The 12001-nt window shown below is 38.9% G+C and overlaps 1 long non-coding RNA gene across 1 annotated transcript in view; it reads left to right on the forward strand.

Annotated features, from left to right (window-relative positions):
- The first annotated feature begins 4008 nt into the window (after positions 1-4008).
- LOC103662976 overlaps positions 4009-12001 on the forward strand; it is a 125942-nt gene continuing 117949 nt past the window's right edge. Inside the window, exon 1 of the long non-coding RNA XR_005834125.1 lies at positions 4009-4272. This is a non-coding gene — a long non-coding RNA (uncharacterized LOC103662976). The remainder of the gene's footprint in view (positions 4273-12001) is intronic.

Below are 12001 nucleotides of genomic sequence, written 5' to 3' on the forward strand. Positions count from 1 at the left end.
GTCAAGGTCCTTTTGGGCATAGCCTGATGGGCAACATTAGATAAAGAGAGGGCTAAATTTCCCTGTAATACATTATGAACAATTTGTCAGTCTGGGAAATAAGACTTGGACATGGGAAGAAGGGAAGAGGTATGAAAGTGTAGTGGTGTGAGGTGCTGCCCACGAACATGGCAGAAAGCCCAGAACACAACAGAGGAACACAGACAGGGAGGAATTCTGAAACTGCTTACGTGTAAATCTCAAAACATGGCTGTGCTAGCCCAAGAGGTGATACAGAAACGATAATAGAGGACCTCGTCCTTTTCTTCAGGATAGTGGATGATCCCATTTTGTAAAATGAAAAATCCTTTGAAAGAGGAAAGAGCTTCTATGTGGGTAACATTTATTATTCCAGTTTGAGTGGATATTAGAAAATAATAAAGCCCTTATCTTCTTATAACATTCTACTGATATAATTTTTCCCTAATCATACTTTTATTACACTGTTTTTTTAGGAGTTGCATTAATTCTTTCATGGAGTAGTACATATTTTTATTACATAGAAAAACCCAAGGTTATTTTTGGAAGGTAAGCAGAGAATGAAAGGAAGGCATGTTATCAAGAGAATGTCGAGTCCTCCTATATGAAAGACTCTTTAAAATGTTATTTTACTCTAGCTAGAAAAGACTAAAGCATCAGTTTAATATGAATTTCATAGAAGTAACCAAATAATTGTCAGGAAGTAAAAGGCTTTTTAAGACCATTTTTTCTCCAGAAGAATATCATGTGTGTACACATATAATATTATTTTCAATATTCTTAGACTATTCTTAATAAAATAAATATGTTTAATAATAAAACTAATTCTGATGGGGAGTATAAAATAATTCATATATTATATTATTAAAAGAGATATGTGTATATATGTGCGGGTATGTGACAAAAAAAAGATTCACAATTTTTAATCAGCTTGAAAGTAAAAATTTGTTGCTGAGAATGTTTCTCTTTGGTAATATGCAGGATTGGAAGCATCAGCACAGTAGTATTATGCTAATGCATTACAGCTGGAAGATGAGCCTTGCTGAAAAATTCAAGAAACTGAATACTGAACAGTTAGTTGCAGAAGGGCAATTATGAGACCTGGTCTGGTTTCATTATCTAAGATGAGTGAGAATAAAATGCAAAACTGAAACATAAATGATGCAAAGCATATTAGGTATTAGATTTCTTCTTTTGTTTTAATTATGTAAGTTTTCATTAATAAGTGCTTTGAAATATATGATCTTTTCTTTGATGCTGGCTATTTCGAAGCAACATGTTATATGGGCTTATACTGCATTATATTATAATAATTCTAATAGCTAACTGTTTTATTACTGTGTGCCAGGTATTGTGCTAAACACTTTACATACATTATCTCATTTATTGCCTCAATTTATGAAGTAGATAATATTATCAACTCCTTTTAAAAGAAGGAGCAACTGAAGCACAGAGAAGTTAAGCAACTTGTCCAAGGTCACATAGTTAGCATATAATTGAGCCAGGACAAAACTCAGTTAATGTGGAAACTGTATACTGCTTATTTATTTTGCATCTACTATGAGCTTTCTTTATGTACCTGCTATGTTAAGTGTTTTTCATATGCTCTATACTCTCATGAAGGAAAAATCCATCTTTCTGTTAGTTTGTAATGCCAACCAGTCCTTAATATCCTATTCAAGGGACGCCTGGGTGACTCAGTTGGTTAAGCGTCTGCCTTTGGCTCAGGTAATGATCCCAGGGTCCTGGGATTGAGTCCTGCATCAGGCTCCCTGCTCAGCTGGGACCCTGCTTCTCCCTCTGCCTGCCGCTCCCCCTGCTTGTGCTCTCTCTCTTTCTCTGACAAATAAATAAATAAAATCTTTAAAAAATATATCCTATTCAAAGTGAATGCAAAATATACTTTGTCTGTTAAGGCTAGCTCAAGGGTCAACTTATTTATGGCTTTTGTTGATTTCATTGAGCAGAGCTGACTGCTGTCTCCCTTGTATCCCCTGTACCCTGTTCAGATGCCTGTATACACCCAAAATATCCACGGCTCTTTATTTACTTACATATCTACTTACCTACGGGGCCTAGCTTGGTGTTGAAATGCAATAGCTGTTAACAAACACTTGTGTAAAGAATCAATAACTGGGGCTAGCCCTTATCTTTTCTGCATCATTTTTCGACACATAATTTTCCCTGCCAGGCACCAATTTGTCTCCTGCTGGGGGAAAGCAGAGTACTGCCTTCTCTACACTTTGAATTAATGTTTTCCCTGTTTACTAAACTAAAGTGGTAAGGAAACATGAGTTTCTCTGCTCAAGCAAGCAGTATTCTTGATAAATATATTAAAAATACTGAATCAACAAGCGTTATGTTGGACTACCCCAAAGAGAAGTTACCTAAAGTTTGACCACCGTGCCCGTGATAAATGTGGCTCAATATCATTCTTCCCAAAAGTCTTTATTATTAAGTAAAGTGACCCACAGTTTAAACAGAGAAGGAAACTATAATGTTTTCACTCTGACATAAACCTGGGAAGAGGAGAAAGTCAAGTGCAGACTAGTGCATTGGCATAATACCACTCTTTGCTTTTTTTTTTAATCCATTCATCTGACATTTATTGAATAAATGATGACATGAAGAGAGGTGGGAAGCTGTGGGCGGGCTCTGAGTTGGCTGCAGAGAGCAGGAGACCTTTGAGTGGAACACTAGAATAAAATTTAGTTAAGAGGGTGGCTAGGGCACCTGGGTGGCTCAGTTGGTTAAGTATCTGACTCCTGATTTCAGCTCAGATCATGATCTCAGGGGTGTGAGATTGAGCCCCGAGTCAGACTCTGTGCTCAGTAGGGAGTCTGCTTTAGATTCTCTCTCTCTCTCCCTCTCTGCACCCCCCCCTCTAAAAATAAATAAATAAATAAATCTTAAAAAAAAAAAAAAGAGGGGAGAGTGGCAAGCAGGCAGAATGAAAAACAAGGAAGAGCAGCAACCACATCGGGACACAGGGGCCCAGGTCCTCTTGGGTAACTGTGAGAAGTTCAGTGGAGCAGAAGATTCTTGGAGTAGAGAAGACTGTGTTAGCCACATGGTCCCACCTGAGCATTTTATCATTAAAAATACAGCAGTAGACCTGTACTGGAGGTCTACCTCCATCATGACTTCAAGAGATGGCCTTATAAAAGTCTTTTCACACTGTGGGTGCAAAAAGCAAATGCCTAAGAAGGCCCAGTAAGTAAAGATTAATGAGTAAGGAGACGGGGAATAAGACAACAGGAAGTAGCATACTGCCTTGACATGGGGCATGTGGGCCTAGTGGTAGCCAGCCACAGCAGAACTTTCAACTATTCTAGATAATTCAGCTACCCAGTTTTTTTTCTTTGTGATACCTCCAATTTTTAAAGTATGGACAACTAGTTTAATATTTTATTAAATATTATACTAGCAAAAATAATGCCTATTACCATTCTCTCAGCCCTGAGGTAAATTTTCTTTTCTTTTTTTTTTTTTTAAGATTTTATTTATTTATTTGACAGAGAGAGACAGCAGAGAGAGGGAACACAAGCAAGGAGAGTGTGAGAGGGAGAAGCAGGCTTCCCGCTGAGCAGGGAGCCCGATGTGGGGCTCAATCCCAGGACCCTGGGATCATGACCGGAGCCGAAGGCAGACACTTAACTAAGGCTGAGCCACCCAGGCACCCCTGATGTAAATTTTCTATTCTATGAAATGAGTTGATAATACTTGCTCTATATTTCTCAAAAGATTATTAGAAAGATCAAATCACCTTGTAGATAAATATTTAGAAAATTATAATGTGCTACAGAAATTAAAATATCACTTATATAATTATCAATGCCAGCAATTTTCATTTTTAAAAAGATTTTATTTATTTGAGAGAGAGAGAGCACAAGCAAGGGGAGCAGCAGAGGGAAAGGGAGAAGCAGACTCCCCCCTGAGCAGGGAGCCTGATGCGGAACTCAATCCCAGGACCCTGGGATCATGACCTGAGCCGAAGGCAGACACTTGACCAACTGAGCCACCCAGGTGTCCCAACCTATTCTTATTTTTTAAACAAGCCAATTTGTGTCTCACTTTACTCTATCCCATCTTTATTTTTATCTAACAGTAATCCAGAAAGGAGCACGGCACCCACAGCCTGACATCAGAGGAATGGATCCAACGCTGCTGACTGCTGGGCGAAGATGGGTTGGCGCACGTGTTATCCCACCTGATTCCAGTTAGTTGAGCATCGGCTCTTCCTTTGGCCAGAGGGTGGGTATAAACACTTTTAAAATATATCATCAAATTTGATTACACTATAAATATATTTTTTTCATATATATGAAAGCCATTTGTCTCAACTTATATACCTCTAGGTAATCAAAAGTCTAAAAAAGAAAACTAAGAGTAGACATTACCCAAACATATTGGTATGAGCTATCAAAATATTCTCTATTTTTAAATTATTATTTCTTTTCTACAAAGTAGAGATTCTCATGTACTTACAGAGTTTTTGGCCAAAGTTTCATTTATCGTTACCCAATTTGTAGGCTAAAAAAAAACCAAAAAATAAAAAAAACCAACAAGCAGAGCTGATACCAATAAATGCTATAGACGGGGTCTTAAAACTAAAGATAAACACTTCTACGCTGGCAGGGCTCCCCAGTTGAAGTTGCAGATTCTCTTTCTTTTACTTTAAGTCTTTAAAAAGGATTTATCTCATTTGTCTCAGATGATTTGAGTGTGGTCCTGCCAAACAGTGACCTCTCCAATTTTCTGTGCATGTCCTTGTGCTGGTTGAGAGGTCTGTACAGTTTTCATAGAATATATTCAGATTCTCTGTGGCATGTGTGCTCTTTTAAGAAACCAAAAATCTCATAAGCATACTATAAATTTTACCCTGCTGCTGATTGGAACTTCTTCAGAAGCAACACCAGAACAAGCAGGTCTTCTTTAAGTGTTTCTATAAAGACTTTATTTCAGCAGCTGTGGTCGAGGCTTCCACTGCAGGCCGCACAATAAGGTTTAGATTAAAAACGGGAAATAACCCTCTTGAAGTCGAATCCTGAATGTACCTACCAGCAAGAATGAAATGAATCACATGTTTCCTGTAGGTGACATTTTACTCTACGACTTAAGGAATCTCAGCAGGAAAAGTGTAGGTTTGCCTAGAGAGGAGTGTAGGAAAAATTTACAAAGAAATGAAAAACCTAGAAATGAGGAAGGCAGCTTGCCAATTCTATGATTTTTAACTAGGAATGTTCAAAAACTGAGCCCTCTGTATAGATAGCCAAAATAACCTTTTATAGTTTTCGGAAATAGGGCTGCAACTCCATTTCATCCTCTCCAACATAGTCCTGGATTTCATGATGAATAAAAGTTGGGTACTGAATTTTGCATTCTGAATGAGGCTAAAAGCAAAACGAAAATTGAGAAGATCAAATCCACAGCATCTGCTCTTGGTAGTCTGGGTCATTACGAGAGAGAATTGGAAGTACTCCATTCCTGCTTCCTATCAACTTGTCCCCCCCCCCTTTTTTTTTTGTCTTCCCACTCCTGTGGATATAATGGAGTCAAGGAAAATTTGAGGACAGAGTGAGAAGAGCCTCAGATGTTGGGGAATGAAAGAAACAGTAACAAAGTCTGGGTTTCAGGTGTCCAGGAGCTATAGATCTCATCCAAAGATAGGGTCTTATTGAGAAAATGGAAGGGCTTTTGTGTGTGTGTGAAATCTCCAGTAGCACTATCCTCAGGACAGTTGCAAAATCACCATCTGATGGAACTTTAGGCAATCTGTAAGATCAAATCAGTCAAAAATAGTTACTTAGACTAAATCTCAGACTGGTTCCTCCTTGCCTTTTGATGACCTTTCCTCCCATTCCACTCATGGGAGCCATTTGTGAAGGTCCATTCCTTCCTTCTGTCACCCACACAGCCCCCTCTCCTTCCAAGTGTGCGGGTGGATGGAATGGATTGGCAGAACAAACAGGTTTGGGTGTGGTATGGTTCTTGTCAAAGGGTCACCGTCGTTTGTTTTTAACTGTTGCATTTATGTCTCAAAAGGAGGATGTACAACATGTTTTGAAAATCTGAAAGCTCACATAATGTTTTTCCCGTTTACAAACAGATCAGTCGGTTGAGTTTCGTTTCCTAGTTGATTGTTTTTGTCACAGGTCTGGGACCCTAAAGAGAGAGACTGTTGGGTATTTCTGAAATCCAGAAGTACCTTCAATATAATAGGTGCTTCACAAATACATGTTGAATAAAGAAACACATCGAAAAATTTAATAGCCTCTTAGATGCTCATTTAGCATAGTTACAGGTTAAAGATAAGGGAAGAATGGTGATATCCCAGGGGAGGGAACTAGGCAGACTTATAGTGTGAGCTTAGTTCTAATTCAGACTGAGATTCATTATATGAGGAAGGCTGACAAGTACTATATTTTAGTTAAAATCATTAGTCCAAGTAAGCTACTGTATTTCCTTTATATTTAATAAGTATTTATATTTTTTTGAAAGCATTCTTTACAAGGTAATAGGTCTTAAGATTTTGGGGGTTATAAATTCATTTTGGGAATCCAAGAAAAGCTATGGACTCTCTCCTGAGACAAAAACACACATTCAAAAAAATCTATTAAAGGAAAAAAAAACACAAGAAACTTTGTTCCCAAGTACCCTGAAGCTCATTCATGGACAAACCTGTATCTCAGGTTAAGAATTTTTATAAAGGCGAAGCCCTTCAACGGTGACCTTCAGGGTCCAGAAGAGGGCTTTCAAGGGAAAAAAAAAAAAGGCTTATTTTAAGGTTTAGAACAATAGACTCCTATACAACATAATCACAAATTCCATCCATTCCAAGAAACTGAATTGAAAGAAACAAATATGCACATGGAGCTGCCCCCTCTCTGTGGAGGTAATGGAATTTTCATGCACACCCCACAGGGCAGAAGAATTCAAAGGCGTTTGTTTAAGCCAGAAGACCAGGAGCCGCTCGGCAGTATTGTGGCCATATCACACTGTGGTCACATCCAAAGAGACACACACAGTAGGTTCACTGTGCTCAAACACATTAAACAAAGCGAAGATATGGGGTCTGTGCCCTGGAAGTCTAACATGGGCTTAAGATATTTCCTAAACAAATTAAAAGAGAAATTACTGTCATTAATCACTTTCTGAATCCTTCAAATGTTTTTTCCTTGGACCTAAAATTTAAGCTGATTACCAGTCATTCCCCGAGATGCAAAGGAGGGCGGGGGAACTTGCAAGAGAAAACAATCCGCATCTCAGTTTTCCTTTCTGACCCCTCATCTCCCCTCTCCCCAGCAACTGCTTCCTTCCCCTAATAGTTTCCTCCTTGCAATGGCAGAAAAAAAAATATTGAACTTTCTAACTGAGCCAACTTCAAATTGCCAAACTAGAATCTGGAAGGTTGCTTTTTGAGATGCTTTTGTAGCCAAACAGATGTATTTCTAAATTTTACTTCACTTCATTCACTGGCTTCTCCTCCACTATATTTAGGATTCAATGCTCATTTTCTTATCATTTTCCATTTCATTGCTTTTGTTTCACATTTGAGTAACTGTAGGTCAAATGTACTCCAGACTCTTCTGTTAAAGACATGTTAAAATCAAATAGAAACTGTATGATTAACGACATGAATCATCTGTTTTTTAAAAACAGGAAAGTAAACAAGTGTTTGGCGAAGCCCCACCTGCTTTGCTGCTGTTGTGGTGCTGTGCCTATCATGAGGAAAACAATTCCCCCTTCTCAAGGCTGAACTAAAATTAGGCTCCACCTGCAAGATGTTAATGAAAACTTACACAGCTGCATTCCAGAAACAAGTTACCCAGATTGCTTTTGGAAAGCTCTGTGTAAAAGCAAACTTGTTAGCTCTTTGCCTAATTCCCAAAATGCAGTATTAATTTTAATGGCAATTATTAGCACAATAACCAACTGATAAGTAATCTCAAAATAGATCCAATATTATCAAATAGGAAATATACTGTAATTTTATCACACATCCTGCTGGGTTTAACCCCTCACTCACAAATGCATACTTCCTGTCTCCTTTTTGGCACTTGTGCTCAAACGGAAGACAGGAGAAAAAGTGAAGTCACTGGAATGGTCTGCAAACAGTTTCGGTTAGCACAGGGTTCCCCTTATCCACATGCTGCTTAACAGGAAGAAGAATGGGAAGCACATGCTTCCTTTGCCCTTGATTCCTTTTGCAGATTCTCAAGCTTTCTTTGGAAGAGAAGCCTCAAATCGGAACCAAGTCATCCTTTTCTTGCAGATTTAAGATACAGTGGCAGTTCATACATTCTCATCACAGAAGGTGATATCCCTGTTCCATTTCCAGGTCAAGTCTTCACCACTCCATTCTATAGACCAAAGGACTCAGTTTTGATCCGCATTGCTTTTCCAGATCATACTATAGTGCTTACCCTCAGAGAGAAAGAGATAGTTTAATTATTTACTAAATTGTGCGTGTCAAAAATTAAAGAAGGTGGCGTTTGGGGATGGAGGATCTCTGCCTTTTAAAAATCCCAGGCTTGAAAAAAAATTCCGCTTCATCATTTCCTTTACTTGCAATTTAGTCTTATCAAAGGATCAGGAAATGCCTACAGTTGTTCTGATTTGGTCTATGTTCCCGATGTTGCACGTATCATATAGATTCTTAATATTTTCACAATTATACCTTCGTAAAGGCTCTTTGGAACACTTTTTAAAAAATTGTTTCGAAGTCAAATAGGCCCAATTAGACCTTGAGCAGCAAATTTGGTTTCTGTCAGAGATTAAATAGTGAAGAAAATAGCAATGCTAACAAGCAGGAGGCTGCCTTTCATTACCCGATCTGATTTCATTAGCCTAATTCACGCTTATTAATTATTGGTCGGGTGAGATCATCAATGTAAGTATGCCAACCTCACGATGGTTGCATTTGGGGAATAGTCAGCCTTTTTCGGGACTTCTCCGTGGTCCTCAGATGATACTCCCATTTCATTTCCATTTCAGGCTGCTGCCCTATTCAATAAATGTATCTGAACCGCCTATGAAAGCAACACTGCCAGAATAAACATTTTGTTTACTACACAGCCCTGCTTGCAACTGTCAACAAAGAAATATAAAAGGAGATTTAAGTTTTCATTCCTAGATAGTGAACTCCTGTGTGTTTCTACAATGCAGGTCATTACCGACTCGGCTGCCCCCTGAGATTGAGCAATTCTCGCGCAAGTTGTAACAAAGGGCTGCGAGGCAGTGTGGGAGTGGACTGGGCCACTTAGATAAGTTTCATTCACTGTAGGAGCCCAAGGGAACAGTGCGTCAAGGCAGCTGCACTGCCTCAGTTCATGGTGTAACTTTACACTATTTTCCCTTTAAGTCGCTACTAATCCCTTGGGTTTACATGTTTTTGGGGCTGCATCAGAGAAAAGCAGTGTGAAATTGCCTGAAAGCCTCCTTATAAATAAGACTTACGATATAGACCAGCTCTGTTGATGAAAAAACTGAGAGAAATGCCCTTGAGGGCCCCAAGAGCCATTTTACAAGGCTCTCACTGTGATATTTTTGGTCTCTATCTGACTGGTAAAAAGAAATTACTAACTAGGTTAAAAATCTCACTGGCTCTAAATTCAGTTAGAAACGAAGCCTAGCATTAACATAAATCCCATCTACATATCCACTAACCAGGATTGCTTGTTTAAAACTTGATCTTGTCTTTCTAAAAGATATCTTACTCCTTTTGACAAAGAAAAGAAGGAGAAAGCAAACAAAGCAGGAAATTGGGATGTCACAGATGAGAATATTAGCCTACGTTTCCAGGGCCTCTGGAGTTGCTTCCTAAAGGATGTGGGAGGCACCAGTGTGGGCCATTTACGTGCTTCATCTTCTTAGGTTGAGTCTTTCAAGTATTATTGTTCCATTTTAAAGATGAGGGAACTGAGGCCAGTAAATGACAAACCCATTCATTTAGCATGGGAGTGTCTTACTTCAAAATAATCATGCTTCTTCTCTTACTGCCAATCAGGGAAGCTAGAGGAAGAGTCCCTACTAGCAAAGAGGACATGGACAGACAATAGAAAAACCTCTTCCCTCATTGTTCCCTTGGGTTCTTCAGTATCACCAGTGGATCTCTCCTGTTCACTCTTATGCTTCTGGAAATTGGTTTGATGTCCTACCTTGTTCCTTTTATGAAAACACTAACTCCTCTTACTCCTCCCATTTCCTAACACTCCGTCCTGTCCACCCCACCCTGCCGCCCTTCGGTTTTCCTACTCTCTAAATCCTCCTACAAATAGCCATTTGGAAACAATTTTGAGGTCCACCTACTTTCCTGTGCATCTGTCTTTTGTAATTTAGAGGTTAGGGATTGTGTGTTTTCTACTTGTCATGTTTATGCCTCATACTCTGTGGGTACCTAATAAATGCTGAATAATAGCAGCTTTAAGACAGCACAGAACCGGAAACACAGGTTCTTAGGTTTAGTATTTCGTCACCAGCAAGGAACATTTACTCACTGTCAGCACTACGCTAGGCATTAAATGAACTTAATTACGGAAGCCCGGCTCCTCCAGTTGTACACCAAGATGTTTTACTTTTCTCTCTTATTTTCTTGACCAAAAAAGAAAAAAAAATGGATTGGCATTGAATCTTCTCATTAAAATCCACAGCATCCTAAAGACAGAGGTACTTCTTTCTCTTTTTTTATGTTTATGGTAATTGCATGGAAATATTAATTTGGGGAAGAATTAAGTTTCCAGCTTAAAAACCTCAATCCCTCACCCAACAGAACAAATTTATACTATATTAAAAAGTAGAGAAACTCCCTTTGGGCAAGTTGCAATGCTAGAAGACTCATGAATTTAATGTCACCAAGAGTGTCTGGATCCTAGAAAAAGGTTGTCAAATACATTTTCTATTGTTGGTAAGAATGGCTTCTCCGAATCTCAGCACAAGGTTAAACATTGTTTCCACACTAACTGTTGAAGCCTAGGTTGTCAGTCCAAATGGATGGTGGCCACTGGTCCTGGGAACTTCACATTCTATCCCTGCTGCAGCATGGCTGACCGTTCTCCAGGAAAACAGCCTCTAATGGGGCTGAGCTGCGGCTGCCACCAACTTTAAAACTCCACACTGCCGATCACCATCCTTCAGTACTTCAGCGCTCAAAACCTCAAGGCACACCAGTGCTCATTACTTGAATACTCAGCTGCTGGTGAGTGTGATCACACACCGGCCACCCCTCACTAATTTGCAACCTGGGTAAATAGAGAAATTATAGGCCCTGTTCAGACCAACTGACTTCAGGGCAGAGGTACTTTTTGAAGAAAGGGGAACCAAGGTGCAAAGTGAACTCTTTGAGACTTGGTGATGAAGCCACATGTAAATGTCAGTTTGCTGTTGCATGTGTGTCCTGTTTCCCTTTGTGCTTGCCTGCAAAGGGAAAGAAAAGACTATCTCAAATTTGTGTTTTCTAAGAATAACAAAAATACTCTGGGTTCATGCTATGTCTAAAAAAGCAGGGTAAATGGAGACATTTCAACGTGAGGCAATTTAGGCCAAAGATACATTTGCTTGTAATATCAATATAATTGACTCAAAAGTTGTTGTTGTTGTTGTTGTTTTTAGACTTCCCTAAAAAATGATCTCAATTCCATTTCTTTTGGTCCCCTGTTTGGACAGAGGCTATAAATATACAGTAAAAATAAAAAGGCACTTGCAAATTCGGGACATTAATTCATGAGCAGATCTATTGTAACATCATTGATTTTTTATTATTGTTCCCAATCATTAATTCAGTAAATATTTATCAAATACTATCTACCACATTCTTGGCTCTATGCTGTACGGTGGAGCTCATAGTCTAATAGAGACAGACACGTAAACAAGCAATTAATAAAATATGGTGTGGTATAATGGAAATAAGTCCTACGGGAATGATAAATTCTTCCTATGTGCTCTGAGAAGGTGACATGTGGGAGATGACATTTCAGCTGTGTCT

The sequence above is a fragment of the Ursus maritimus genome, unplaced genomic scaffold, assembly GCF_017311325.1.
Source record: "Ursus maritimus isolate PB19 unplaced genomic scaffold, ASM1731132v1 scaffold_12, whole genome shotgun sequence".
In the NCBI taxonomy this organism is placed as follows: Eukaryota; Metazoa; Chordata; class Mammalia; order Carnivora; family Ursidae; genus Ursus; species Ursus maritimus.